This window comes from Sceloporus undulatus, chromosome 1 (genome assembly GCF_019175285.1).
Source record: "Sceloporus undulatus isolate JIND9_A2432 ecotype Alabama chromosome 1, SceUnd_v1.1, whole genome shotgun sequence".
Classification (NCBI taxonomy): Eukaryota; Metazoa; Chordata; class Lepidosauria; order Squamata; family Phrynosomatidae; genus Sceloporus; species Sceloporus undulatus.
In genome coordinates this window covers 262718061-262725711 of record NC_056522.1, presented here as the reverse complement: position 1 = coordinate 262725711, position 7651 = coordinate 262718061, and positions in this window count along the sequence as shown.

Sequence of the window (7651 nt, the reverse complement as noted above, 5' to 3'; positions counted from 1 at the left end):
ATTTGTTACTGGTTGTTTTGTTATTTTGGTTATGATGGGACACTAAAAGCTTACATAAAATTACCTTCTCATAGTTTAAAGATCAGATCTCCAACACCATTTCATGAATGCCTTGGAGACTTCATTCCCCAATGGTGCTGCCATGTGTTGTTTTTTAAAAGATGTGTGAGATGAAAACTCATTTGAGATGGGGTGCTGGAGAAGAGTGCTAAGGTTACCATGGACAGTGAAAAAGACAAACACATGGGTCCTTGAACAGATCAAGCCTGAACTCTCCCTGGCAGCCAAGATTGTCAAACTGAAGCTGTCGTACGTTGGCCACATCATGAGAAAACATGACTTATTAGAAAAGACAATAATTCTAGGAAAGGTGGAAGGTAGTAAAAAGAGAGAAAGGCCACATGCCACATTGATAGATTCAATCAGGGAAAGTCATGAGTGTGAATTTACAAGACCTAAGCAGAGCAGTTGGGTTCTTAGAGATGTCTCATCCACAGGGTGGCCATGAGTTGAGTGCAGTTAACAACAACAATATAGTACTGTAATGCCAACAGCATACTATTGTTTTCTTGCCTACATTATGATGTTACACTGGTATAGGATTCCAGCAATATGGAGAGTACTGTCTCAGACTGACAATGCTTTGGATGCCATTGAATTCTCATTGTTCCAAACACAACACCAGACTTGTTAGCCAGTTAACCACTAGGTGTCAGTGCAACTTTTTAAAGCCAAATGCTCAGGACACTGATGGTGATAATTCTGTGTGCCACTGGCCACTGTCTACATCTGTTTCAATCATTCTTTATACTCTTGTTTTATTTCTACAATATAGACTCTCAGTGTCTTTCAGTACTATTTTACCCCAAATTGATTAAAATTGAAATGCATGCATGTACATGCTATGGCTCAAAATTTTTGTGCATGGAGATATTGATGTATGTGCTTTTTGTTTTGGATTGGTAAGCAAAGTGCATTCCTTCAGATATTGGACTCCAGCTTCCAGCAATCCTAGCCATTATAGTGAATGAGAAGTGATGATGCAGTAGAAATGACAATAATGCTTAGCAAAGTAGAAGGCAGTAGGAAAAGAATGATACAGTGGTACCCCGGGATACGAATTGATCGCGTTACGAAATTTCCGGGATACGAAAAAAATAGATAGGAAAAAACTGTTCCGGGATATGAAGGTTTTTTCGGGTTACGAATGTTTTTTTCGGCGCGAAATTCAAACCGCAAAGCGCGGCTAGCGGCTTTCCAGCGCTAGCCGCTAGCCTTTTCGGGTTGTGAAATTACTCGGGTTACGAACGGAGCCGCGGAACGAATTAATTTCGTAACCCGAGGGACTACTGTATTCCAGCTGCATGGGCTTATTCATGGAAGCCAGGGCTCTGAGTCTGCAAGACCTGAGCAGGATAGTGGACAATAGAATGACTCACCATAAATCAAATTGACAGCAGTTAACAGCAACAGGAATGTTGGGAGTTGCAGTTCAACACCTGTAGAACCACATTGCCCGGCCCTTGATCTAGTACTTAATTCTGGCTGCATTATGAAATTGCCACAATGGGCCAGTTTGTCCAGGACCATAGAAAGGGTTTGACTTCATGGGGGCTGCACATACCATATATACTCAACTATAAGTCGAGAAATTTATACTCCAAAATCAAGGATCGACTTATGGAAGGGTCAAGAGGTTACTACTGCTGATAAGGTTAATAAAAAAGTGCCCACCTTCCTCTATGGCCAAGTAAACAGCTCCTCGTTTGAGTCCCGGCACCGGCAGCCTTTCCTCTCTCTGTGAGAGAGAGTGTGTGTGTGTGTGAGAGAGAGAGACAGAGAGACAGAGAGATCCTTCAGCCTTCCCTCGCAGCTGGAGCTAAAAGGAGCTACTGAGGGAAGGGAGAGGGATGCAGAGAGAGGGAGCATGCCCAGGCTTGGACCCCGTTTTGCAAGCCATGGGTCTGGAAATGCTGGTCTTAAAAGCAGGGAGAAAGCAAGGATGGGTGGTGTCCTCCTTTTTTATTTTGCTAGCCAAGGTCTGAAAATGCTGGGCTTAAAAGCAGAGAGAAAGCAAGGCTGGTTGATGTCCTCCTTTTTTTATTTTGCTAGCCAAGGTCTGGAAATGCTGGGGTTAAAAGCAAGGCTGGTTGGTGTCCTCCTTTTTTATTTTGCTAGCCATGGGTCTGGAAATGCTGGGCTTAAAGGCAGGGAGAAAGTAAGGCTGGTGTGCTTTTTTTTTTTTGCAAGCCATGAGTCTGGAAATGCTGGGCTTAAAGGCAGAGAGAAAGCAAGACTGGTGCCCCTTTTTTTTTGAAAGCCATGAGTCTGGAAATGCTGGGCTTAAAGGCAGGGAGAAAGCAAGGCTGTTGTCTTTTTTTTTGCAAGCCATGAGCCTGGAAATGCTGATGCAAAGAGGTTTGTGTGTGTGTATGCACCCAGACTTGTTTCCCCATGCTGATACTGTGACCATTGAGAGAGGTTCAAAGAGGGAGATGTAGAGAGGGAAGTGGTGCTTTGTTTCCCCCTTTACATCTTATGTAACATGCCCTCGACTTATCCACGGACGGGTCATATCAAAATCTATGATTTTGGCCTCAAAAACTGCCCTCAACTTATACAAAAAATCACTATTCCCATACATCAGTCTCAATTTCATCATCTTGGTTTCTAATGAGATCTCTGGCTTGATCTGTGCCAAGACCCACCTGTTTGTCTTTTTGGCTATCCACAGTATCCTAAGCATCACATCTCAAATTACAGCCATCCCTCCATATTTGATGCTTTGATATTTGCAGATTTGATTATTCACAGATTTCATTAATATGTTCCCTCTAGAACTGTCTAGGTCCTCTAGTGCAACTCTGTGGTCAACTTTAACTAAAAGTTGCACTGAAAGACCATTTGTAGCTATTCCAGTGCCATTCTATGGTCAGTGTCTGTTGGACATTGACCACAGAGTTGCACCGGAGGACCTAGAGATTCCTAGAGAGGTGTCCTTCAGGTAAAAACATGGTGTTTTTGTTATTTGCGGTTTTTCCATATTCACGGAGGTCTTGTTCCTCTAACCCTAGCGAATATGGAGGGACAACTGTAATTGATTTTTCTTCTGTCTGTTTCCTTTACTGTCCAGCTTTCACATCCATACATAGTGATGGGGAATATGATGGCTTGGACAATTCTAACTTTTGTACTCAGTTGTTTATCTTTACTCTTCAATAATTTTTCTCATTCTTTCCTAGCTGTTCTTCCCATACAAAGTCTTCTTCTTATTTCTTGACTGCAGTCACTACTTCTGTCTACTTTTGATCCTGAGTACGGAAATTCTTTAACTGTTTTGATTTCCTCATTGTCTAGATTGAACCTATGTATCTCTTCTCTGGTCATAATTTTTGTTTTCTTTATGTTCAGCATTAAACCTAACTTTGCACTTTCATCTTTGACCTTCCTTGTTAGCTGTTCCAAGTCTGCGATGCTTTCTGCTATTTATTATGGCATCATCTGCCTACCTTAGGCTGTTGATGTTTCTTCCTCCTATCTTCACTCCTCCTCCTTAATTCTAGCTCTGCTTTTCTTATGATGTTTTTGGCATTTAAGTTGAACAAGCAGGGCAACAGAATGCAGCCTTACCTTTGAGAATCACTGTTCTTCTGAATTCTGTCCTGAGAGTAGCTTCTTGTCCTTGGTACAGATTTCTCAGCAGGACTATCAAATGTAGTGACATCCCCATGTCTTTGAGTACGTTCCATAGCTTTTCTATACAGTTGAATGCTTTCTGTAGTCAATAAAACATATGCTCCTTTTTCCTGGAATTCATTGGTGCACTCCATTAGCCATCGTATGTTTGCAACGTGGTCCCTGGTTCCTCTTCTTTTTCCCAAAACCTGTTGGACTTAGCAAACTGTTGTTTCTTGTGAATGGCAGAAAGTGTTATCTTTCTTAAATTTGTTATTTTTATTGAGTTTAAGATTTTAAAATTTAAGTTTCTTACACAGTGTGACTGGTATCAGTATGTTGATTTGAATAATTTTGGGGAAAGTAACCAAGAGAAATGAACCCAATTGCCTTTTTTTCTGATATGAAATAGAAATGTTGACAAATCTTAAGGTGATTGCCATTTATTTGAGCTTACAGGGCATGTAATAAATGGAGAGAGGATAAACACGGGTTCAAACAAGGTATTTCAATGCTTTTAATCTGCTGTAGACTCAGCAAAGGGACAGCATGCACTGTCTCTTTCAATACAGTTTCGGCATCCAAGACATGGGAAAAGTGGTGGCGAATTATTATTATTATTATTATTATTATTATTATTATTATTATTATGCTTTATTTATATAGCGGTGTAAATTTACACAGCACTGTACATACAATCTTTTAATTAGACAGTTCCCTGCCTTCAGGCTTACAGTCTAAGAAGACACGACACAAAAGGAGAAGAGAATGGTTGTGGGGAAGGGGATGAGGTCCTGGAGTTCATCTCTCCCTCTGAGGCCTGGACCAAGGCAGATGGACAGATGGAGGGCTCTGTTTCTTAAGGATAGGCCCGATGGCATTGGGGAGGCCTGATGGCATTGGCCCACCCTCTCTTCCCCTCAGAGGCCAGGATAGAGTTGGATGCCTTCTGGGAAGGGCTCAGTTCCTTTAGGGAGGCCTGATGTCATTGGCCCACCCTCTCTTCCCCTCAGAGGCCAGGATACACTCAGTGTTTGCTGTTCTTTGAAAGTTGTCTTTTCTTCTGGCATTCTTGGCAAGGATCCTCATGTACTCAGTGTATGCTCTGGGAGACGGCCAGATTGACAGTACATGAGCTTTGCGTTCAGCAGCGCAGAATAACCTGATGGATAGTTTGTGGTTGCAATGGATAATGAAATCATATTAAGTCCAATCCAAAACTGTAGTACTGATTTTGTCTTGGTGGCTATAAAGAGCAGTTTGACAATGGAACATGCTGCCTTGGAGAGTGGTGGAGGTTTTTCTTCTTTGGAAGTTTTTAAACAGAGGCTGGATGGCCATCTGTCGGGAATGCTTTGATTGTGAGTTCCTGCATGGCAGGGGATTAGATTGGATGGCTCTTGTGATCTCTTCCAGCTGTAAGATTCTGTGATTCTGTTTTCCAGTATGGTGGCACCAGAGTCACTCCTTAACCAGGCTGTGTTCGATATGAAAAGGAAAAAGTGGTGTATGATCTTCCCTTTGAAACATGCCTTGAATTAGCCTTCCTCAGACTACCGTAGTACTTTTCTAAAGTTTTGGAGTTCAGCTCCCATGATCCTTCATCATTAGCCATGGGAGTTGTAGTCCAAAAGCACTACAGAGCACTAGTGGGGGAAGGCTGACTTCATTGGAGGAGAGACAATGTGGTGCAGAGTGTACTATTAGGTCTAAGGTAACCCAGGCTTCTGTTTCCAGTTTATAATAATAAGATTATTATTCTCAGCTTATAATAATAAAACAAAATGTTTGCACATCTATGGCAGCCATAACAGTATTATGAGTATTTTGGGCAGCCTTCCATTTTATTATTGTTGTTGTTGTTGTTGTTGTTGTTGTTGTTTCATATTTAATATGATTAAATATTTAATACTATTTCATATTGTGAAGAAGTGGGGAATTTGTGGCCCTCCCGATGTTTTCAGACTACAACTTCCATCAGGCCCAACCAGCATGGCCAACATGCTAAGGGATGATGGGGATTTCCAGCAACGTTTGGAGGGCCACACCTGGAAGGCCCATTCATATTACACAACTATAGTACTATTTTCCCACTTTAGCTGCCATGGTTCTAGTCTATGAAATCCTGGGATATGTAGTTTGGTAAGGCACTGGAGCGTTCTGGCTGAAAATTCTAAATGCCCCTCCCTAAACTAAGCAGGGTCAGCCCTGCTTTGTACTTAGATGGGAACCTGACAATGAATGCCTGGTGCTATAGGCTATATTTCAGAGACCACCTCAGAGTATTCCTTGCCTAAGAAAACCCTGTGAATTTCATGGGGTCTCCATAAGTTGACAGGCAACTTGAAGACACGCACACCCCCACATCCACATTACAAATCCCAGGATAGGGTATAAGCATGGCAGCTAAAGTGGAATACAGTAATAGTGCTATAATTGTGCTATAAGTTTTAGGTAATAAATTTAAAAGCCTTTGGTTCATCAGGAACGGCCTTTGAAGAGTGAGTGGTGGTAAGGCAATCTTCATAAAATGTACAGAAGAAATATTTCACTATGACAATGATGTCATTTCAAAGGTGCTTCATCTCTTTTAATGCTTGTTTCCTGTTTGTCTATATTGGGATTCCCACACTTTCATTTCCAAAGACTTCTATATCTCTGATCTGGATTCTGGAGAAATATGATCTTCAGTCCAGGTTATGTATTCTTGCCTTGCAGCTACTGATTAATTATGCTGTTTTTACGGTATTTGAACACACCTGTTAGAATGTACAGTGTGGTGCACAGTAGCCCTTGGAAGTTGTTTCCGTGTTGAACAAGTAGGAAATGTTTTGGGTCTGCAGAAAAACAGAAAACAATTGCTCCAAGTTTGGTAAGAGGGTGGATGTGGTACCATCTGAAAGCAGTCCCAAATATCCATTGTGAACTTTTCAGGAGGGATGGGCATTGCGAGCCATCTGGGCTCATGATTTTGCTCTATGAAGGCCAAACAAATATCAGACACACAAGCGCCGCCAGCTTTGCATAATGGATTGCAATTAATTACTTCCCCACTTTTTTGCCGTTTGAAGCAGAACTTGTTTTTCTAGTACATTGTGCCAGTTTTTACCACACTAGAAGTTCTACACTGCTTTTTCTTTCAATTGCTGAAAGAGAGCTTCAGGGTCTCCTTTTCCAAGCAGGCATCAGGAAAGGTATGGTTTAAACACAACAGTAAGGGTGTGTGTGTGTTTCTCTGTGTGATGATGGTACTTGGGAGTGCAGGAGGCTCACAGTGTGCTCAGAACTCAAGACACCTGTAGTAAGATGCCAGGCATCTCAAGATTTGGGGATGACCCGTTCTCTGTCCAAATGCATGCATCTAGTAGGTTGGCTCTCCCTTTGATTTGGACATCAGGTCAAACTGGTGTTGCATATATTTTGATGTTCCTCTGGAAGGCTGTCAGAAATGTGAGAAGGATTCAGGGGAAAAAAGGAGGGACAAGATGGCTTGGGTACATCATCTTTCAAGCCCTTTGCTCTGTAAAGAGGACTCTGTGCTTGAGAATGCCTGCATGCAGCAAGCTTACAACTAAAGAATCCATGCATTGAGCTAGGCTATATAACGGCTGGGGAGGAATCTGCGCTAGGAAGTTTATTAGTATAATATCCCTTTAACTGGTATGGCTCCAGTCTTACAGAATTCTGGAATTTGTAGTTTGTTGAGGCAGATAGTGCTCCCTGCCAGAGAACTCTAAATTGCAGGACACGTCTCAAGATTCTATAGGATGGAATCTTGACAATTAAAATGGTATCAAAGTATAATATCTTTGTAGGGTTTGATTTTCAGCTCAGCCATGAAATCCAGTGGGTGACATAGGGCAAGTCAAATGCTCTCAGCTTCATGGGAAGGCAATGGCAAACCTCCTCTGAAGAAATCTTGCCAAGAAAACCCCATGATAGGGTCACCTTGGGGTTGCTATAAGCCAAAAACGAC